Source organism: Gallinula chloropus, assembly GCF_964237585.1.
Source record: "Gallinula chloropus genome assembly, chromosome: 3".
Lineage (NCBI taxonomy): Eukaryota > Metazoa > Chordata > Aves > Gruiformes > Rallidae > Gallinula > Gallinula chloropus.
Genome location: NC_140087.1, coordinates 27,765,462 through 27,789,042, shown reverse-complemented (window position 1 = coordinate 27,789,042; position 23,581 = coordinate 27,765,462). Strand labels below are relative to the sequence as shown.

The window sequence follows — 23,581 nt, the reverse complement described above, 5'->3', positions numbered from 1 at the left end:
GTTACTGAGTTCTGACTTGGGAACATAGTTTTCTTGAATTATTTTGGTCTGGTTTATTTTTACACTGGCTGTTTTTAGAGGGGAACTGCTACGGGAGAATGTGAGTGGGATTCGGAGCCTCTGATGTTTTAGTGCTCAGTAGGAACACAGCCTAGAAAAAGAACTTGTCAGATACAGTAGATGATGTAACTGCATCAAAAACTTAACCCACATTGGGATCATTACATCGTTTTTCTCAAAAGTGCTTTTCTTTCCACCAAACTGTTGCCAGCAAAGAGGGGTCTTTGCCTCTGCTTCCTCCTCCTCCTCCTCCTGAAGATCTGGTTATTAATCTATCTGGAAGGCGGAGCTAAATATTTTCAATTTCAAAAGGTTTTAGTGTTCAACAGTTTTAACATTAATGTGTCTGAAGGCAAAGAGTTGTACAGTAATAGTGTGTAAACCAGATGCTGATGCTGCTATGGAAACTTGGCTGAACACAATGCAGAGGGGTCCGGTTTGGTACAGTTGCATTTAGCTGGGAAAACCCATACGGTGAGCTTGCTGTGCGGAGGATGTGTTTCAGGAGCAAAGCATACGTGAAGTGTGAGTCACAGAGAGGAGAGGGTGCAGCAGATGTGTCCTCTAATGCTCCTTGGAGTAAGTGCAGGTAGGGTTAACCGAGTAGATTTTGCATGGGAGGGGAATTAGGCCTTAGTGTCCTGGGGAAAGCAGCAAGGCAGTCTCTTAGGTAAAAGCCTGCCTGTTACTGAGGCTGTCTGACACCTCTTGTTAGCAGGCTCTGCTTTGTGGTGCCTGCAAGTTTGTCAGCTGGAACCACTTGGGCTGAAATTTTTATAAGTTGTTTATCTTGCTCGGGGTGATAGGGATTTTGTCTTTGAATACTTCTCTATCTCTGTGTTGTGGGATGGGGACTTCTCTTTCTGTATTCCCCAGGACTGTTTGAACAATTTGTATCTCCTTGAATTCTAAGAGAGGTATTTTAAATTTTAGCAGCAAGATCTTTGGAGATTTCTTCTTTATTGAGCCTGTTCCCATCTCTTGTTGTGCTGGTCCTATTAGATGTGCATCCATCCCACAGTGTTCGCTCTGTGTGATGATGCCTGATGCTACAGGGATGAAGTTGGACTTTTTCTGCCTTGGCTGCTTCTATGTTGAGACAACTGAGCTGAGAGTGGAAATAGGGAAAACAGGGAGCACAAGTGAAGATGAAAGTGCTATGGACAAAGTGAAAACAGGAATTGGGGGGGGGGCGGGGAGCGGGGAGGATAGCAGAGGAACCATTCATGAGAAAGAGCAGTGGTGAAGGGAGGGAAGTGAATTTGTCTCAGAAAGAGATTGGAAGATGATTCAAGGCATAGCTGAAGCAGAGTCCAAAATAAAAGCCCAGTAGGGAGGTTAGGAGTGGGAACTGGCAAGGGGAAAATCAAAGAAATGGTTGAGGGATGGTTCTTCACAGTAACATGGGGAAGCAGAGGAAGGGAGACTAGAACAAGGTTGGACAGGGATGTCATGATGGAGAAGAAATAGCATGGGGCCGTGATGGAGAAGAAATAGGATGGGGCCAAAGACAGTTTGTACAGAAAGGGGCTAAGGAAGTTTAAGCCCAGTGTGGAAAGGCAGAAGATCGCAATACTAAACACCGTGACCTACCATAGCTCTCAACCTGGCATTCATGAGTCTCTTGTCAGCAAGTACTTGTGAAGTCCAACAGTAAAATCTCTCAGCAGTGGGTAGAGATGGAGTTCTCAGGGGACAGCCTGGTAACCTTATGGGTTGCTCTGTTAGTATGGCAGATTGACATGGACATGCCATTAAGGTAGGAAGATTGGGTGTCCAGGGCTATAAAAATGAGAGAATTTAAGTGGTTCTTTTGATCCCATGTGACATACAAGAACCTGAAAGTAGCAAAGCAGAATTGCCACCATGTTATCCACCTGATGCCATTGAAAGGTCAGTGTTTGCTCCCCACGCTACTTCAGTAGTGTCAATCTTCCTTACTCTCCCAATACAGTTAATGTAGGAACCTCACACCCATTGGTGTACTAGTGGTTTGGGGGATAATGATTTCTAAGGCTGTTGAAGTCTCTGAATGCCACAGTTCACACAAGAGCTGAGAGGTGCTGGTCGTGGTACTAATGACGGGTTGTTTCTGTTCGACTGTTTCTTCTTTCTCTTTGTGTCATTGTGTGACTCTAGTAGGACAGAAATTGAGAAGAAAGAAAGGAGCTGCTGGGGATGATAGGTACGGTGTAACAGAGATAGCTTTCTATTAGCCAGATCTGCTGCTCAGCCAGCACTGGATGCATCTGTGTCTGCAGCCGGACTGTCTCAAACTTTGTAGAGTCATTTCAAAGACATACAAGCCTCCTCGATGACACTCAGTTTATATTAAAGCATTTTGAAGGTTCTGGCTTTATTAAGTCATTGTGACTCGGACTCTGGTGCTAAATGCTTCGTTTGTAGCTGGTGTGATAATGCTGCTGTGATCTCAGGGGCTGTGTGATCAGATAGCACGCAGCACGATGAGGCTAGGAAGGGAGAAACTGCAGAGTAGCACGTTTATTTTCATACGTTGCTACATTCATGCTTTAAGAACTTCATACAGCTGCCCTTCAATTGAACGAGGTAGCTTTTTTTATTTCATGTTTATTCTTATTCTTACTATTTGCAGCTCTCTTCGAGTAGAGGGAACGCCTCAGTGTGTGCCAGAGAAGGCTCATGCTGGTTTAGGGTGTGTATCTATATCTAGAATTTGGACTTGGATTTGAATGAGAATGTGCTGTAGGTATCTAGCATTGAGAAGCAATTGCATCCCGGTGGTTCGTGTGCTATATTTAGAACAGTTGTTAGGAATGTCTCTCACCCTCAATGACCCTCAGTTGTCATTGAGGAACACACTCAGGTGAGAAAGTTTTTGGTGTGTCTTCTTGTTAGAGGAGAAGATGCTATCATATGTGGCATAGAGACCAAGAAAATGTATCATTTACTACTGGTTTTTGAAGTAGAAGTCAATGCATTGCCTCATCTACAGGAGCCGGTGAAAGCAGTCAGGCTCGAAAGGCAGCTGCCTGAGGAAAGTGGAGAGTTAATTCTTTCAAGTTCTTGCTGTAACACCACCTCTTCCATTAGATTAAGATCTTTTCCTTCTTTCCTGCTTTTTTTAATTGTTATTGTTCTTGAGGTTTAATGTTTGTAAGAGTGAGCTGGCTGGAAGCTGGCTCTGCAGCCCAGCATCTGGGCTGCTGCTTTGCTCCCTGAAGCTGTTGCCAGTTTGGTCCTGAATGAAACTGCCAGACTCTGCTGGGAAGTCAATAGAAGAGCAGATTAAAGTTCTTAGATGCTCTTTTTGGGAGCAAGCCCAATTCAGCTGGATTTGAAGATCTAGATGATTGTGAACTTCAGAGGCTGATATCCTCAACCGTATTTTTTTGACCTCTTTTGTTGTTTGTTTCTGTTATAGCTTCTTTTCTGTAACTTGTCCTTGTAAGGTAACACAAGCCAAGAGTTTGGATAAAAGTATTTTGGCATTCTTTTGTCTCAAATCTGGGTGAAAAGGTACAGATGGAAGCTTTTTCAGGGAAAAGAAAGTTCCACAAAACATACTGGAAACATTAAGTAAATCATGGTTTATGTTGCATTTCCATGCGTTGCTTTGAGAGAGCGGTTGTCTGTGTGCCGTATGACACAGCTCTTCCTTATAAGCCTGGCTCTGTGGCTGACTGCATTTTTTACTATGTGCCTGCAGTTATGCTGAGGAGTCTTTAAAATTTCCCTGGCAAGTTGATGTGCTTGCTTTTGTCATATTTTATCTGTTGTCATAATTCTTGCCTTGATCCACTGCAGGATGAAAATAGTCCCTAAGCCATCCAAACTGTTCAGTCCAGTACTGTGGAATGGTCTTCCTTGTGCAGTGACCTCTCATTACAAAAACATTTTCTTTGGATCACCTCCTTTCATCTATTTTGAGAAAGGAGAGGGCGGTTGTAATTCCTGAATGCTATTCATGACTCCCAAGTTGAGAACTTCTGTCCTAAAATAAATACTTCCAGTGACGCTCCCAGTGCACTCTCGGAGGACCGTTGCACTCCCCGTAACTCTGCCATTATCAGTTGTGAGATACTGTGACCGATGAACAACATGCAGTGCTGTATGTTGTGGATAATATTGCACAGTGGTGGTATAAAGTGGACACCAAAGTGTAGACAGCGAATGCTGCAGGAATAGAGAACATAGTTAGAAAAGATTATTTACATGCTGTGGATTTGGTTTGGCAAGAGGAGGTTAATTAAGTAATCTTGGTCTGTGATCTGTAGAAGCCTTTTAATCTTCCTTTCTCTTCTGAGGACTAGCATTCCTGTCCCCTTAGTGTTGTGCCTATAGATTAAATAGCAGCTCTAAGGACTAAAAAAAAATATTTTTTGTCAATTTTGCCCCTGTTTATGGAGCTTTGTTCTCATTTGACTGGAAAGTGATAATTCCCTGTGAAAAAAATGGGAATTATATTCCACATCCAGAGAGTCAGGTTTGGATTCTGAGATTCACCAGAAATGGTCAGAATTCTTATGTAGGCTTCAGATGTTTGGGCTGTTGTATAAGCAGGGATGAGTCTGAAATGAGAGCCTTAGTGAATAGCGAAAGTATGCACAGCTTGAGTCTTAGAGCAGCATGGATTTAGCTCACAGAAAACCAATTTGGAAGAAAATCGCTTTGCTGCGGGTGAATTATCATATCCCCTAGATTTGGGTACATGCTGAGTGGGTGGGTAAGTTAGCCTGGAACACTTAGCTGCCCAAAAAGAAAGTTTTTTTAGGACCTGCTTGTGGAGTATGTATTTCTGGCCTTCAACCTTTTTTAATTCACTTCACATGAGAGTTGTGCATTATTTATAGTGAGTGTGGGAGATGGAAAGAGTGCCGTGGAAGAAAAAAAAATAAACCTTTCAATCATGAATTCTGGTTTTGACTGAGATTGCCAGTTTGGGGCAAGATGCCAATAATTTTGCACCCAAAATAGAAGTGCTAAAATCCCCCAAAATTCACCAGTCTCACTCATGATCTGAATATTTTCTCAAATTATAGTCAGGAAGCAAAGCGCAGAGTCTTGAGGCATGTGTCTGCCTCATGATGAGAACAGCAGATCACCCTCTTTTAACTCATAAATGTCTTCCTGCTGCTTTAATGGCCAGAGATGACCTCTGTGTTTAGATTTTGTCAGGGTTACTGGGCTGTAAAAACAAACGGGCAGACATCTGGGGTTTTATGTTCCCCAGTGCCAGGCGCTCCACACAGTGGGTCATACATCGACATCAGGCTTCCTCTTGGCTGGGGGCAAGGCATGCTGAATGCTCCCCCAGAAGGCACCCAGGTTTTGGAGCTCTGCAGAACTGTTGTCTTTCTTCGGCTCTGGAGTTTAACAAGCCAGACAAAGCTCACATAGCAGTGGGGCTATATTGGCTGTGCCATGCCGTCGCTGTCAGATGGACACGCTCCACTGTGGTGCCAGCCTGTTTCTGCCACTGTGGTGGTGCTGAAGGGGCATGAATGCAGTTTAATGGGCAGACTTTTGGTATCAGAAAGTATTGAAGAGCTTTATTTTCCTGCACTGTAGTTCAGCAACACTTGGGTCATTGCTCAAGATTATTCCTGTGATCTCATTTACCGTGTGGCCACTCACTCAATTGCACTGGCACAAAACAAGGAACCAGGCATGGGAACAAGCAGGTGGGGTACAGGAGTTTTGCCCACCAAAGAAAATGTGTGCAGCAGCTCTTCCCCAGGCTCCTGCAAGGCCTGGCGCTTGGCAGAGCTGACTCAGGTGACCTGGAAGTGCTGGTATAGATCCAAAACACAGCACTGGAACTACTCTACAGTCCTAACGTTTTGTTGGAAGTGTGCATCAAGTCATACTGGTTCATGCAGGCCTTGTTTTTCCTGTGGCTCAACCACGTTCATTCCGTTTATTGCTTTGGTAAGAACTACTAGTAGAGTCAGGGCCTTGTTTAGGAAACGGGAGCATTGTGTAGTGCAGCTGTCAAATCACGTTTCTTTTAAGGGAAGGCAAGGCCCTGTATTGTTAAAGCAAGTCAAATATCATTTATTTTGAGCCTGGTTACAGAGTAGCCTAATAAATCCTTGTTCAGCTGAGGTAACATGGAACGTAAGGGCGTATTATGCTTATCGATAATGAAAGGAGCAAACAACATGGGCCTTTTTTTTGTTTGCTTTGGTTTGGGTTTTTTGTACCTACTGTATTTTTTACATACTCTGTTTGTTCATCATCTGTCACTGCTAGAGGCCACAAGAGGCCACATTTCCTGTTTGGAGTGTCATTCTTATAGACATTATATGAGTGTGATGAGTAGGGCAAAAGTAAGAGACATTGTAACAGCCCAAATCTGTTGCGGAGCTATTAACTCTCCTTATCTTGCAGGAAGAGATAAGAGACCAGTGGTCCATAGGGGATCATCTCATTAATTGTCTGGTGTTTCTTATTTAAGGTCTATAGCATTTCTTTACACAAGCATTCAAAAGTCATGTCTCAGACCCAAAATTACGAATTTAACTTTAATATGTTTCACTTTTTCATCTTTTTGTCTTCTGAGTTGCTAATTTTTGGGATTCTACCTACTTCTTTTTGTCTGTGTATTAACCTATAAATGAGATTACTTTGTCACCTTCCAATGTGCTTTGAGATCTAACAAAGAGAGAGAAAGTTAGAGTAAAAGCGATCCCTTCCTTCCACAAGCCCATGCACCAAGAGCTTTTTTTCCCCTGTAGTTCTGCAAGTGCAAGAAGCAGGGAAGGGATCTGCTCCATCCACAGCAGATCCCAGGTGGTGCCTCTGCCCTGAGATCCTGCAGCTGGGATTCAGTAATCTGAAATGGTCTTTCTGTGTGTACCTTGCTTGGAGAGAAGAAAACTATTGTCTGAGAAGGTGCTTGGCTGTAGGACTCGTAAAGGAAAGTAAGACAGTAAAGTAAGGTTTACCTACAGCGGGTAAAAATGGACCCTGAAAGACTGAAACGTGTGGAACGCACAGCTGAAGGAATAGGAACAAAGAAACAAAAAACAGAGTGTTTTGCTAAGTGAGAAGGTGGAAGATGGTGGTTCTACTGGTGGGCCTGCTGGGAGGATTGCCATGAGCAAAGGGCAGATTCAGGAAAGCAGAATATTGCAGAGATGTTAAATTATCTGTTAGTACTAGTCCTCACTGCAGATACGCAGACGGATTCATTGAGAAAGCACAAGGTGGCTGAAGTGTTGGACAAAATAAGTACAGTCTTATTAGAAATGAAGACGTAAGAAGAATGTGGAACTAGATGTGTTAGAAGGCCCTAGGAACACATCTAGAGACTTACAGCCCAGTGAGCTTATACTGGGAGTCAATAAATTAGCTGAAATAATAGTCACCAACAGGTCACGATTCACAGATTGCAGCCATCAAGATTGCACTGTTTGTACAGAACTGAAGGGAAGGAAGGTGTTTTAATAGATGGAAATTCATTTAAGGGATGAAAGCTTTTAGAAAGTTTTGTTGTCCATTGCAGATGGTTAAGAAACACGGTGCTACCAAGATGAGAGTTGATTTGCTGGTGTGACGTAAAACATGTACTGGAGATAGAAGCAAAAGCAGACAGAAGTATCATACCTTCTGACAGTGGTATGTTGATAAATCCCCACTTTTTAACTGGTGTGGGGACTGTTTTCATTCTTATAGGCATGAATCAGCACTGGACTCTGCCTGCCCCCCTAGCCCTGTTGAAAGGCAGACCTGGGAATTTTCTAACTGGTGCCTGATCCCTGAGTATGGAGGGAGAGCTGTGAGTCTGGCAAACCTACACCCCTCCTTGGAGACCTCCATTTTGGAACAAACGTAGACCTGAGAACAGCAAGCTTTTTCTCTGTATGCAGTGGCTGTGAAAAAGAGAGTAGTTAAGGAAAAAATCCCAGTAATTTTGAAAATGTACCATTGAGAATAGGAAAAGTAATAAAGAATAGCACGGAGAATGTTACTAAAAGTAAAAGCCGATATATCAAGTACGCCCTCATCACACCTCAAAATAGCATTTGAGAGTTAGTGGGAGTGCTGGGAACACAAGATGAAGCTGAAAAAGGAACAGGGAAATCTTGGTTCTGGAGGGTGGCTGAAGAAAACTGTGACTGTTCACCGTAGAAAGTGGATGAGTCAGAGAAGAGATGTGCTAAAACTGCATAGACCAGTAAATGGTAGGAGAGAAGGCAGATTGGGGTAGTGTCTTTTTTCTTTGTCTTAAAACACTAAAGTAAGTAGATATTTAGAGGAATCAGAATGTCACAGGCTCCAGAACTGATAAAAGAAAAAAATTCTTGTTTAGGTCTGTGATTAAGTTATGAAAGTCACTTTGGCAGGAAGTTGTTAGGCTGAAAAATTTAACAAGGTTTTTGAAAGGTTCTTTTCATGGATATCAGAAATATTCACAGCTGCCATAATCCTTGCTCACAAATTTTGAAGGGGATATTAAGCACACTTGAGATTTTAAAACAGTCTGTAGCTACCAGGGATATATCTTCTTTCTTTTGATGGTGGTTCTTCCTTCCTAACATAAAGCGTTAGGTAGGACTTGAGTGCTCTAATTCATATTTGTATAAATAAATACATAAAAATAAATATATAAATCGATATTTATACAAAAGGTGTGAAATTAATTCTGATTCTCAGTAACATCGTAAAGAGCATTCATTCTGCATGGGAGATACCTGAATTCAGAACTGTCTGTTCTCGGGAACTGGCTGAACAGAGCAGCGAGGGGATGGTAAGGGGCGTTCCTGGCATCTCTTGAGGTTACCAAGGTCTGTGGCTAAACAGAAGAGTGGGATTCCAGAAATGTGCTTGTGCCTCTGCAATAACAACAACAGAATTCTACAAAAAAAAAAATAATAAAAAGGCTAGTGTGATTTCTGTTAAAATAGTGTTAACCAGCAGAAATGCAAATAAAGCGATTAACTCTAGGTGACTGGCTCATGGTTACAGTATCTGAGCTATTGTGGTTGTGCTGCTTAACAACAGAGTACAGTGCATGAGTCTGCATCACATGGTTTTATTTTTAGTACTGATAAATCTAATATTTCAAGATCTTGTGTGGCTGGTAGTCAAGCTGGGCACTGGGGGTTGCACAGTAGCTGCCTCTTCTGCACTCTGGCTTGCTGCTGAGAGACGCTGTCCAGGACTCCCAGACTCGTGCTCATTCCCCTTGGCAAAAGTGTCAGCTTTGGCAAACGGTGTGTTTAAGAACAAAATTGTTCTTCAGACACTGAGTTTGAGATTTGGTAGCAGGCATAGTGTCCGGAGGGTTGAGAATGCAGTTGCAGGCCAAGCAGAGTGCTCATATAAAGCAGGGGGCAGTTTTCAGCATCACAGATACCACAGGCAGAATAGGGCACAACAATGTTTCTGTTGGTATTTTTTGCAGACTATTACTAGCATATAATGGTAGCAAATAGCAGCAAAGGGTTGTATATGTGGATGTGCAAGGACGCTGGCATGGAGGTTCACTGAGAAGCTTCTGGATAGATGGACTGAGAGCAGAAGGAGGCAGTGATTGCCATGAGCCATGTGTCCACCTTCCAGCCGAGCCTCTGTGGCAGGGGACAGTGGAGAGAGCTGGTGCCTGAGAGCTGCAGTTGTGGGATCCTGGTGCTTTGCTGTTCAGGAATGCTTAGTTTGAGCCTGCTCAGCCTTATCTCCTGCCCTGTGATAGCTGATCTTGGTCATGAGTCAGATTACCAGAGCTCCCTCGCTCCTGTGGCTAAACACTGTGGTACTTGATGGTCCATGTAGTACCCTCGAGTTCTCCACAGAGCATGTTTTGTACTCCCTAGAGGACTTTGCTTGGTGAAAATCATTCTTTGTTGGATCTCGGGTCACATTTCTGACTCCACATTCTCTCTTGCCCTAACCTTCCTTTTTTGGAGAGAGAAAGACACTCTGATTTCTGTATTATGATATGGTCCACTCAGAACCACCTCATACAGTGAGCTCCCTGCCACCACCCCAAGGTCACTAGCTGCTCAGGAATACGATCAGTTTCCAAACAGAGCTGTTTGATCATCATACTAATGATGTCTTGGTTACTAAAGGTTTCAGAGAAAGTGAGTGACTCCCGGCCGGTTTCACTCCATCTGCTGTTCTTCAGGAAGATATTGTACTCTGAAAATGCTAGCAGACTAACATTTCAAAGGGTAACAAGCACACACAGGTCAAAACTTACTGGAATGGTTCCTTGGACATCTGCATGCAGACATGAAAGTAGCTGGCAGACCATCTAGGCAGCCATCACCCATAGCCCCAGCCTACAGATGAACCCAAAATTGTGGTTTACTCATAGCTTATAAAGGCATAGACCATTTACTTTCACCCTCATGCATAGAATAGGACTGTATCTTTCTATCACATGCTTATCATGCTCAAATAATATGACTTCATTCCATACATGTGCAACAGTTCAGCACCCAAATGAGCTTTAAAGTGATACTGTTCCATAAAAAAAAAAGGAAAATGAAAATATTTTATTGTTGCATTAATAAACCACAATTCTCTCTTAAATCTCAGCTAATGAATAAAAAAAGAATGTTCTGATAACAGCCCAACTGAACTGCAATAGCCACATGTAGTCAGTTCATACAAAAAACCCCAAAGTCCCTGCAATACACCTTCTGGTGCTGTGTGAGAATTTGTATGAAGTCTTTCCAAAGGTGAGGGGTTTTGGCTTTAGAAGTCTATTCAACCATTTATTTCACTGATGGAAGCTTTACTTTATATTTAACCTAAGATACAGCTTTCTAAATATCATATTATTACTTACAGCAACATCTAATAATGTCTTACCTTCCCTGGTTTTTTCTTTCATTCTAGTACTTGTTGGACTTGCATGACTCCACTTTGCCAGCATGCATTTTGTTTGTTTTATTACTTGCCTTTAATCTAGTATCTCGAGACTTCAATGACTTGTATTGCTTTTTAAACTCTTTTCTGAATGTTAAAAAAGAAAATACTTTAAAATCTGTGAAGTATCATGAAGAAAAGAAACCAAAATTGTCCACAGAACGAAGACAAGTATTTTCTTCAGCCCGGTTTGAAGTAACGTCACGGCTGCATGTCCAATGGCAGTGTTTTCTGCTTTTGAAATTGAATGTCACAGAATCATGGGGGTCAGAAAGCACCTCTTGTATCATGGCAGTGTTTATTTATTTATTTATCGATACCTACCTTAAATCCAAGTCGCATTATTTACAGTTTTAAATGCTTTAGTGCTGCAGAGTCTTGCCTCATCTCGTATCCTTCTGGTTAACAGAAAGGTGTGGTTTGGGGTTTTTTTTCCTCTTGTACAAATGCATCAGAATTTATGCAGGTGAATAAATAGTAAAGAAAACAAAACAGTGTTTGTAAGAAAAGTGCAGAATTCAGGGCAAGGGCTGTGAATTTACACTGCTACTTGTGTGTAGTGTCTAAAGCTCCTCTCTGGAAATACCTAAAACATAGACGTAGAAGACAGAAACATGGAGAGTGTGCCAGGCTGGAGAATAGGAAGAAGAGTTTGTGGTGGGAGGAAAGCTGCAGTGGCTTGGTCTGGAAGGCTTCATAGCTCAGAGGTGGACTGGCTCTTAGGTGGGTTAGCACTGGCTCTCATGTAAACTTACTGTTTCAAACAGTTGGTTTTGAGTTAGTTAACTCATCAACTCTTTAAGGATGTTTGGCAGAGGGGTAGAAATTGTCAAGTCACAACCATTGTTTAATGACTAGAACCTTTGCTTTGAAACAAAGTTTACTTTTTAATTTAGGAGATTTTTCACTTTTGGAAAAAATAGGCAGTCCTCTGTCTGCTTCATTGCTGTGCCTGGCCAGATTAGTTCTCATTTTCTTGAAAACCTGATGAGAGAGCTGTCTGTATTGAGGCATTCACATGACAGGAGAGAGGACAATGGTATCTGGATAACATAGAGGCAGCACACAGACAGACTTGCCTGCATAAATACAGTTCGTTCTTTCACTGAGTTTTTGTCTCAGACATATTCCAGATGCTTGTCGGCAGGCAAGTGACTTGGGATAGAAAACATCTGCTTCTTTAGCCTGGTGAAACTTTCTTAAGGATTTTACTGGAGGGAAAAAAAGAACAGAAATGTGTGTTGTTCTTAGTGCTTTTCTTCTCTTTTTTTTTTTTGGGTGAACTGCAGGATAACCTGTCTAAACTATAAAATTACTTTCCAGTGATGCAGTGCTTATAAGCTGGCTGGCTCAAGCTCTTGGATACAGATCAGACAACTTTCATCCCTAGTCTGTGGTTCATACACTGGCTGGGTTGTTGAAGGTTGAATATTGCTGCTTTTTGGTCTCTGAGAAGCATGTCAGTTTAAGTTCAGTTCCTTGAAAACTGTGTTCTGTGCCGCAGGTAATCGATACCTTCATAGATATTTGCATTAGATAAGGTCAGGTGTCTTTCCAGACGGTTGGGTGTGTGTTTCCTGTCACCAGGAACATGGTGACCAACAACATGGTAGTCTCACAGTGACCCTTAGGCTGCCCAGGGATTACATTCCCAACCTATAGCTCAGCCTTGTTGAGTGGTTTGGGCAAATACAGTGATTTTACAGTTCCATGGAGCTAGCCTTCTCTGCAGGGCTTCCTGAGCCGGCTTTTTGCGTTGTCTTCAAGGCTCAATACTTCAGGGACTGTCCTTGTTCGTAAACTGTGCGGCTCCAACAACGTGAGGGTTGCTTCTGGTAGAGGGTTATTTATGCCACAGAGGTAGAAAGGAATAGCAGTGATTTGTGCTTTCCAGAGTTGTCCACTTTGCCTGTTGTGCTCTTTCTAGCCAAGTAACTGATTGAACCCCTTATTTATAGCTTCCTTGTGTTCTCTGGAAAGTCAAGCAAGTAAAAATTATTGGTCACTTCATGAACAGCATCAGTGTTTATTTCATGAAGAAATAAGAAATTAAGATGAAATTGCTTACATGGGTTTGCTTTGAATGCAGTCTGTGCAGAATTGTGGTCCAGCCACAGCAAGGATGACATTTTCAAAATCTGCTATTTGGCATTTCTTAGAGTATGGCATGTCTTAGCTAGTGTTCACATTGTCAGAAGTTTGGTTGTATCAGTTACAAATTAGGGGGGCCAGTATGTCTCAAGCCTGACTCAGAGCCTGCATGGGGAGTAATACGTATCAAAAAGGTAATTCTTGGTAAGTAACGTTGGGCTTATTTAGTGTAATACACTAAACTGAATGTTTTGCTTAGAAATACTGTGATTTTTAGTTATTTCATAGAATCCTAGAATCATTAACGTTGGAAAAGACCTCCAAGATTATCTACCATGGTCCAACCATCCCCCTACCACCTATATTACTAACTAAACCATGTCCATAAGTACCTCATCCAATCTTTTTTTAAACACCCCAAGGGATGATGACTCTACCACCTCCCTGGGCAAATTGTTCAATGCACAACCACTCTTTCTGAGAAGAATTTTCTCCTAATTTCTTACCTGAAGCTCCCCTGGTGCCACTTGCAGCCATTCCCTCTCGTCCTGTCACTCCTTATCTGCAAGAAGAGGCTGACCCCCACCTCACCACAGCTTCCTTTCAGGTAGTTGTACAGAGCAATAAAGTCTTTGTATTTGTATTGTTAATTTATATTACCCTTTTTTTTACCTTTCTGTCTTGAGAGGTGCAGAGGCAGCGTGGCTCTTCTGCCCTTTCTGCAGTCCCTGTGTTACTGCCTGCTTCTTCCCTGGCCTTGGAAGTAGACACTATTTCCTTTTCCCTGTTGGTTTCTATGTCCATGTCGGCAATTACATGGTTACTTCTGTAGCTGCCCCAGATGCCACTTGCTGAACCCACTCAGGGGCAGCTGGCAGGCAAAGGTTCAGGTGGTGGCCTTGTGGTGGAAGCTAAAGCAGGTGTCCTACCTTTACAAAGTGATGTGGTGGAATTTCATCATTCTCACAAAAGAATTAGGGGTGCACCGTCTCTGTGGGTGACACAAAGTCAGTCCAGGCAGTCCAATGAAGACTGTACAAATGCTTTCTTTTCTCTGTTTCTGTGACTAATTTACATTCACTAATATTCCTCAGATGCTCTGAAATCACATGGAGGTCTTATGGTTGGACGTAATGATCAGGATAATGGTAGTTGAGTATTTCTTTGGGAATTGGGGATAGTAAAGTAGTCCCACTTCAGCAGTGAAATGCCCAGCTATACCATTTCTCTCCAGTCTTCCTTATAACACCTTAATTAGATCAGTACACAGCTATTATCGCCTGGGAGATGTTAATAGATTTGAAGTGCCGATCAATGCTCTTAACTCAAGTTTGGATTATTTTTACTTCCTGGTGTTTGAAAAAAAAAAAAAAAAAAGCAACCAAAAAACAAGGCTGAAGTATTGTAGCTGTCAGAAATAACCACGCTTGGACAGCACGTTTTGACACTTGTCTCTGAATTTGAAGGTCTTTTCTGTTTACATTGCTAACAAAAATCAGGTTTTTACTGCATTTCTTAAAGGGTGAAGTTCACCTCCATGGAGAGCACTTGCACAAAGTTTATGGTGCAGTCAGGTCCCACGTAAGGCGAGTTTGGAGGACTGTTACAGAGATGGCAGCTAAGCAGGTGCAAGTAGAGTTAGGGCCTATCCTGTAAATCACCAGTGGAGTCATTGGCTGGATTTTGCTTATAAAATCTCTACCACAAATGCTAACGATGATACTCATAAACCTGCAAAAATGTTATTTGCCATGCTGTATGAGTTTGGATATCAGATGAGCAAAAAGTTATCTTTTACTTTATTATATTCGATATAGCCAGAGTTAGTAAGTTTGATACCAGCAGATCCTCGGTATGTGATCATGAGGCACCATTATTTTTCTGACACTTCTCAAAATAGACTCCAGAAGGTGAAGAGCTTGTCGTCTCCTTTCTCTGTGTTAACTAGCAGAGTTCGGTAAAAATAAAAATACTACATTTTTATGAGCTGCTCTTAAAGTTTTCTAATAGTGCAAGTGTGGGTTTTTTTGAAGAATATTCTCACATGTGCATATATATGTATGTATGTATATGTGTACATATATATATATTCAGATTTAAAGCTATTAAATTATGTGTACATATTTATATGCATATTTAAAGCTATATTTCACTGTTGTATGAACACTTTGGCAGGAATTTTAACCATCAAACTAGGAAGATGAAGTCTAAAGGAGAGTGCCTCTGTCATAGTCACTTCACTGCCTTTTTCCCCCTTTAGCCTGGGGGTATTCCTAAACAAGATAGCATTTACAAGGTAGAGGATACTATGGGAATTCCTGAGTGGCTGGTGTTGAGAACGCAGAGCAGAGCTAGTTCATTCTGAGTAGAAATGATTTTCAGTATGTTTATTGTTACCTGTCTCCTCCGGGGGGGTTGTTTTTTTTTTTATATTATTTGGTGATCCGTCACTTTGGATATAATACGTGGTTCCAAACAATATTTTGTCCTTGACTGTATATTTTTAAAAAAGAAGAGACAGAACAAAAGCAGTAGGCTTTGCTACAGGATGTCTCTGTCTCTGAACCCAATGTTTTTCTGTATTTTTCACCAGGAAAAAAAAAAAAGATGGAAAGAATTTAAAGTCTGTTTTATGTGTGGTGTTTTTGTTGCTTTTTTCTCCCCACTCTCCTCAGAACTTCTAACAAAGATGTGTGTGGTCTCTGAATTCATATACAGTGATGATGCATAGGTGGATGTCGGGGGGGGTGTTATTCCTGTTTTTAAAGCTTAAGGTTCATATACACTGAGCTGCTTATACGCAGCTCAAAAGTGCCTGTAGATGTGGAGGTAGTAAAATGGTCCTGATTTATACCATCTGTAATGTAATTTTGTTCAGACCTTAGTGAAATGAGCTTTATGCTCATGTACTTTTCATTTAATCTAGGCTAAATACCAGAGAATTTTCAATCTGGTGCTTTTTTTCTTGTGGAAAAATATTTGACCATAGATACTGAAACCCAAAGAACTGCCAGCTTTGCATGGTTATTGCACGTGTCTTATAGCAGCAATGGACCTTTCCTAATGGTCTTCATCAGTGATGTGCTGGAATGTGGGAACTGTTCTGTTTTGGGTATTTTGATGAGCAACATGATTGTTCATCTTTAGATAGAATAGTGGTTTCTCCTTCCTTTATTATGTTTTAGTCTCTACGGAAACTAGAACAAAGTGAAATCTTTTGTCTTACAAAAGGAAGACGATGAACGTGCTATTTTTTCCTTTGCTCATCCATATCAACATTCTGTTTTGATTTATATGGTCAATTAAACAGAAGTATCTTGCAGGAATGCTTCAGGAGAGGAAGACCGTTGATAGGAGACAGAGGTAGTAAAGTGCATGCTATAAAGGAGATCTCCACATTGGAAGTGAACACAGCATAACTCTACGAGAGTTTTCTGTGGAGACAGTTATCTTTTCTGTGAAAGAGATTTTGGGAGCTCTTTGTGAAGGGAAAGGGGTCAAAAGCAGACCAAACTCCTTATCACTGCCACTCTGTGGTCTGTGCAGCGAGGGATGAGCAGACCTCCACCTGTTTCCCTTCTGAGAACATAGTGTACAGGTATCTCATGCATATGGGTGATTGACTTTAGGCTTTTACTTTTTTAGTGCTTTAATTCTTTTCATTTAGATTATATATACACAAGTATTTTCTTTAGTAGCCCTTGAAGAAATGGTTAAGAAATGTATTCAAAAATGAGAACTGGTAGACAGATACCAACATCTTGTCATCCATATAAGGTTCATATTGCCTGTCACTTCTGTTTCTCTCCTGCAACTTCCAGTTCTGACAAGTGACCCATCAAAGATCTTGAGCTGTCCAAGGACATTTATTGGATATACCTTGGATACAGCCAGTTTCTGTTGGTTTTCTTTTAAGTGTCCCCTATAGCTGTAGTTCTTTGGAAGCCACAATTCAACAATTTGGTGATTCCAAAGTGAAAAATTCCTTTGGAACTGTCCCTGGGAGCTACTTCAGTTGTAGGAGCATAACACTTGTTTGGTACCTTTGAGGGGTGTTGGGGACTTTCATCTAAGGTAGGTGATCAGGTGGCATGTTTTGTGCTCTGTGAACACATATAATGGTTATGTGGCAAATCCTTGGGATTAATAGACTTTGGGAGTGTATTTCTTAAAATGAAGTGCATGACTTAAGGAATATGAAGAGATATATTAAGCTTTAGAGCCTTACTGAGTTGTCATCTTGGCAGTTTACTATCAAGGCTCCTAAATATATTCAGCGAGATGTTGACAGTCTTGGTATTTTTAAGACAACATCTTACACTAAGTACAGTCCCTTCTCAAAGGAGCGATCAAAACAAGTTTTTCTTGTAGTTGCCTATTTGCCAAAATCATCCCCTAGGGCTTTTAAAGATCAGACTGCCTTCCACTGGGGATCAGATGCCAACCATATGATACCTTTCAAAAACAGGTCTGTTTGATGGGATGGATCCCAACCTGAAGATACCTTTTAAAAATCCATGTGTGGCATTCATCTGCAAAGCAAATAGGCAAGACTTGCTGGGGAGCATTGATGCTCTTCCCAGGGGGTGAGCAACCACACTATTACTCGCAAAGGGTACCAGTCGCTCCCACGGAGAGCAAGTGAGTGCTGGGTGAATGGTTACTTCCCCTGTGCTTACTCAGAGGGCTATTGCTAGTAAACTACGCTGCTCCAACCTGGCCTTTGCTCTTTCTGCAGCTGAGCAGATGACCTGAGTCTTCATCAGCCTGGCACCTGCTCTGAACATTATGAAAACAAATGCCAAGGAGAAAGGGAGAAAAAATGCACAGCAACGCACGAGCATTGAACAAAACAGCACAGAGCTTCTAATATATCCCTCCATTGTACATAACTTTAGATCCTTACCTGAGGCATTTGAGCTAGGGATGTAGTTACTTTGGAGTAGGGTTTTCACATGAAGGCTATGAGGAAGTCTATGGTCAGTAAGGTCCAGTAAGGTCAGCACCTTATTGCTTGTCCAGCCTTACCTCTGATTTCAGTTAACATGAGGTTAGGTGCCCAGCTAACACAGATCTCATGGTTAGCTCCATCTTGTACAATGAAATTAGATTTCCAATTTCAAAAATAACAAAAAAAAAAGCTATTCAAATCTGGTCCCTTCATGGACTTTTTTCCCTTGTGTTTTTAAAACCCCATAGTTAGTAGCTTTCCTATCATTCCTCACAAGAATGTTGTTATACTTGGTTAAACAGTATTTATAGAAATTGAAGCTCCTTGTCAAAGAGCAGAAAAAGCAAGATGACAGCTGCTGGCAGGGTAATACGCTTTTTTTCCAAGGAAAAAGTAGAGTCCTGGGATGAAGTGGCAGACTTCTAATGTACGAGTGGCAGTGGAAAGCACTGCCCGCGGCAGCAGCCGAGCCCCTCAGGGGCTGTGAGCAGCTGCTGTGCCATCAGCACACATCACCAGTGACCGCAGCTTCTCCAGCAGCAGGGCTAAGGTTCATTAAAAGACATCCATCCCTGAGATATCTGGAGGCCACTCCAGTCCCTACAGGAAGAGAGTTCATTTAATTTTCTTATTATTTAGACTAAACAAAGAATTTGGATGGTGTTTTCTGTCTCCAAGAACTCATTTGCTGTTCTCTTACCGACTAGGTAATGTGCAGCCCCTATTGTGAGCTGACAGTATTTCTCAAGAAACGTAGACACTGTTATAAGCTTGCTGTTCTTTAGCTGCAGCACAATGTTTGTTATTAATAGTAGTACTTTCTTCTTAATAATAATTCCTTGATGGGTATCATACCTTGGAAACTGACAGCTCCATATGCAAACGAAGCACTTCCACCTGGGTGTAATGTCTCTGGAAACAAAAAGTCAAAGCTCTGCGGGTGTGGGAGAGACAGGGACTGTATCATTAGTGGATGCAATATAAGACAAGTAGGGTAGGAAGATGGGTGTGCCAAACGATGAGAGGCGAGCTAGCAGTCTGCCATGTCTGCTGATTTTTCTGTCTGGTGTCATTATTAGGAATAATACTCATGCAATGCTCTTTGTCTGCGTGATTGAACTAGTTTGAATTGAGAGAACTGTCGTGGCTAAGTGAAGATGTAAGTAACAGCAATTGCAGACAAGCTGTTTGCATCACAAGAAATTTGGAGAGATAAATAGCCTTTCTTTTTAAAATACTGATATTTAAAAAAATAGTTCAACTTTATGTTTCATTGAACTAAATATTTGCAGAACCATTTAGGACCAAGCACTCGTTCTAAGGTAAAGTACAGTGAGAAGCAACAGCTTGTTAACTGCAACCCTACTGCTTATTCTGGTCACCTGTCATCACTTATCATGACATTTTTGTTATAAAAATCCGCTTTAGGTAACTGACTTCAAGTCAACAAATGTATAAAGTTGGCACAGTTTCCTCAAGGATTTAATAGGGGGGATGTGTTCATGCACACACCCATGTTATAGGTATGTCATGTATATACACATTATACATACATTTCTGTGTCTCTATACATAATGCAGGGAGAGACGCTGAACTGAATTGGCAAGTGAAGGTTTTCCAATCCCTTTTCTGTTTTATTTCTGTTCCCCACTGCACACTCATCTTTTTTCTTTGATAAATGTATTTACACATCTCTGTTGCCGTTAATAAGTCATGATGTGCACCAGGGTGCTGCATATACGATGTGCACCATATGCATGTATTTCTCTGTACTTCTAACCATGAGTGAAGGTCAATCTACTTATTAGAGGACTGCATAATTGGATTACTCAATACAGCAAATAGGTGATGCTCAGTGATCCTAGGTAGATTTCGCAGTCCCCTTTTCAAAAGCTTTGTTTCAACCCTTTTATGTTCCTTTAAAAACTTAAGTGCTTTTCTAAAAGTACAAGATCAGAAGAAGCCTTCAGACGGAGAGAGTCCTATGCTCTGCCACTGGAGGCAATAGCCTAATCTCCTTCATTAGTTTTTCTATTTCTGTCCTAGGAACAGTTAGATCTTTTGCCATGGCTGCTTGGAAGGTGGATTCATATCCAATGGCGTTACAAATGTAGTATGATTTATTGGAGTGGGGGGCAAAGACCAGCGATTCAATAGAATGGTTAGTGTTTTATAAACTCAGTGGAGTTATAATGCATTAAATCCTGTGCACCGTCAAAGACACACAGTTCACTTGTAGTTTCGGAAACGCTTATGGCAGACAAGGGAACGTGCCTCCAAGGGGTAGCAAATTGTGCTGTAATCACATATTTGCCATCAGGCATTCTGTACTCCCTGTTGCTGCCATAGACTACCTGCAAGCAGATCTCCATAGTGTATGTGCGTGCTGGAGAAGACCTCTAAGCATCAGAGCATGTGCCTGTTCCCTAGTAAAATGGGTGGAAGATCAGAGGTAAAATAACCTGTGACTCACTGCAGTGTAGTGTAATTTCCTTCAGTAAGAATATCTATCTAAATGTGGTAAGGAACTCTAGGAACTAATTGCCCTAGTTTTTTCGTTGTTTTGGTTTTTTTTTTTCTAAATGGTTGTCCCTTGCCTCTATAAGCAATTATGTTTTAGGGACTGGAGGGGTAAGATTTCAGTAACGACTGTTGTATGGTATTCTAGATGAAGTACTTCTGATCTTGGAGGTTTGATTGGTATAGTATTTTCAGTCACCTCTTTCAAAAACTCGAATAAAATTAGGAATAACAAAAGTTCTCAGAATACTTTGGATTGTAGTAGTCATGTATTGTGTTAGGAAATGAGAAAAAAAAAGTGTCAATAGCACATAATGAAATTTAATTGCAAAACCTGGTTTCTTTTGGGAAAAGGGAAGAGGTCATGTTTACTATAAATCATATATGTGCTACTCCAAAAATTGCAGTTACTGAAAATTTCCTGTCTATGTTTTAATAAATAATAACATTGTCACCTGCATGGTGGCCTGTCTGTGGTGGTGTCTTTTTAAGAAACTTGGTGATCTTCCGGGCCAGAGACTGATTGTGCTTTGTTATTTGCAATAGTATTCCATTGCACTGAATGTATTAGGCCAGGAGTTCCTGGAAGTTTTATTCATGGGAGATCGTTTCCTCCATGAGGTACCAATTTAGAAGCTGATTAATGTCGGTGACACAAATGTTTTCTAGAGTAGAGCAAACACAATGTGCGATTTTTATAGTATTTTTAAAAACCCATGGTCAACAAAACGCCCAAATAAGTAGTAAATACAAAAAGTCTGTGTGGACCACAAGTAGTCCACAGATTACTTTCTTGGGCACACCAACATTTTTCGCTTTCAGTAGAAGATAAAACAGTTTAGTTCTTCAGTACCTGTGTGAAGATGCTAAGTAGGAAGTGGAGAACTATAAAGGCAGAAGTAAAAATGGGTCCCCTGTGAGTTGAAGCTGTTAGTGAAAGTAATGATATCTTTGCGTTTATGGGTTAGCAATAAAATTCCTCTTTGCAGAGGGGTAATTCAAGCTCATGTGTTATTTAAGTGTGCTATCAGTGGGGCATGTTTTCATATGCTTTGCATTTTAGCCAATATAAAAGCCAAAAGTCATTTTAATTCTTAGGGCAATACTCTGCTTTAGAAATGGAAAAAAACTAATCTGAAGTGTTCAAAGCAGCTGTAGAATTAGCACCCGTAGTTGGATATTAAATGTAAATGATGGAAGCGTCTTTAGAATGACCCCCATAAAATGGTAACATTTACACTATGTTTAAAGAATTTGAATTTTCAAATTACAAATTAGCTTCGTTATAAGCATGTAATCAAAAGCCATATAAAATCATCATCTCACTTTCATTTGTGACTATGAAGCAGTAAGTTTATTTTGGAAGTTACTTATTTGTATCGAATAGGGATGCTCTGGTTAACCTTGTTTACGTTCAAATACACTCTTGGATGTCTTATCAAATCCAAAGAAAAGACAGTTTGTACACAACTTCAACGGAAAGCTATCTTCAAGTTTCAACAAGATTCCTATTTAAAACAGAAAAGAGACAAATGACATCAAGGTGACTGTTGTCACTTTGCCAGTAATTCTTCACACTGTCAGCCGGTACGTCAAATCTATAAAATCATACGCTCATCTCAAAATCTTTGTCAGAAAAAAAGGACAATTTTAAGACAGATAGGAGCGCCTCTGATGGTGTTATTTAAAAAACATGTTACTTGAACTACTAGTGTTATGTTCTGTTCCTGAATTTTGTCTAGCCATATATTCTGTATGATGTATGAAATGTCCAGCAGGGGTACTGTCTAAGCACTAAAGGCCTGGTTGTCAGTGGTGATAAGTACCTTCCACTCTGTTGTGAGGCATAGTTAGCCTTAGCAGCTCCTGACCTTAAAGGCTGGGATGAAGATTTTTCAGTGTTCTGTACGTGTTCTGTAGTTCTGACTTTCAGCACTCTGAGTAAGTGTAGCATTTGCTAAATATGCGTAAGATCATCTTTCTTCAGCTGTCAAGTTCAGGTTTCAGGTGTGCATATTTATATCCTACTTCTGAAAACCACTGCCGACTTTGCTGTGCAATGTGGTGGGTCTGTCTACTCAGAGCTCACCTTAGCACTGGTATCTTTAAGGGCATCAGTCCTTAAAGATCTCTGCAAAGAGCAAAATAGATTTCAGGAAAATCTCTTTCTGTCTCTTTTAGATGATTATCTATTTAGATTTATGAAAATCCATCATTAAAGCTGGATGCCCATGTACTAGTAACACTCTACCGATTGACTATTTAATATCTATTTTCTTTATTTGCGTATGCTGTGTCTCAGTAAAGTATCTGGGGGGATCGCCCTGTGTATGAACGTGAGCATCTCTTATGTGGCTGCATGTTATTGAAATAAAGCTAATTCAGAGAAAAGTTTTAAAGAAAAATTCACCAACAGAAGGTGAATGGCTAATTTCTGCTTCAAGCACCAGGTTGACATGTTTTTTTTTCAGTTCTATGCTGAAGTCTCAAGAGAAGCTGTATTTGTTAAATTGGTATTAATTAGAAATGAGTGCTCTGTTTGGTAGGTTAAACTTGATTAGATTCTCCAGAAAAGCCCAGATAGCTGTAATGCATAGCGAAGAGCCTCAAACTGCTTTGTATTCCTTATGCACTCAGTAGCAAAGCAACTTTTCTATGAAGCTTCTATTTTTTAATAATTTGGGACTCTCAATTTATTTTTTTTCCATGTCACTATTGATATGAGTATTCAAATTCAATCTGATACCGGTGCACGCAGTTTCATTTGCAGTCAGCAAGAGGTGATGATTTGACGTAGCGTCTGACGGTCTGAGATTGCGATGGGGGAAGTAATTTGGAAGAGCGTTGGATGTTCTGTACGGGGCCTCCAGTTGGCCGCTGCTGTCATGAAATCCAGCGTACAGCCCATCTTCCTTGAGCGCACGCGGTGCCTTCCAAAGAGGCCTGACGGTGGGAGATTGTGTGCTTCCTGACAGCCATGACAAAACGATTCCAGCTGCTCCTGCGAGGCGCCTGGTGCTGCGCTGCAAATTGCTGTTTTGTACATCTCCAGGCTTTAAATGCGGGGAAGGGGGGAGATGTGGGTTATTTTTGCAG

General features: G+C 41.1%; 1 protein-coding gene across 1 annotated transcript in view; it reads left to right on the top strand.

Moving 5' to 3' along the window:
• TULP4 (TUB like protein 4) overlaps positions 1-23,581 on the top strand; it is a gene marked incomplete at its 5' end in the record, with an annotated part of 112,027 nt that overhangs the window by 40,514 nt on the left and 47,932 nt on the right. The window lies entirely within an intron of this gene.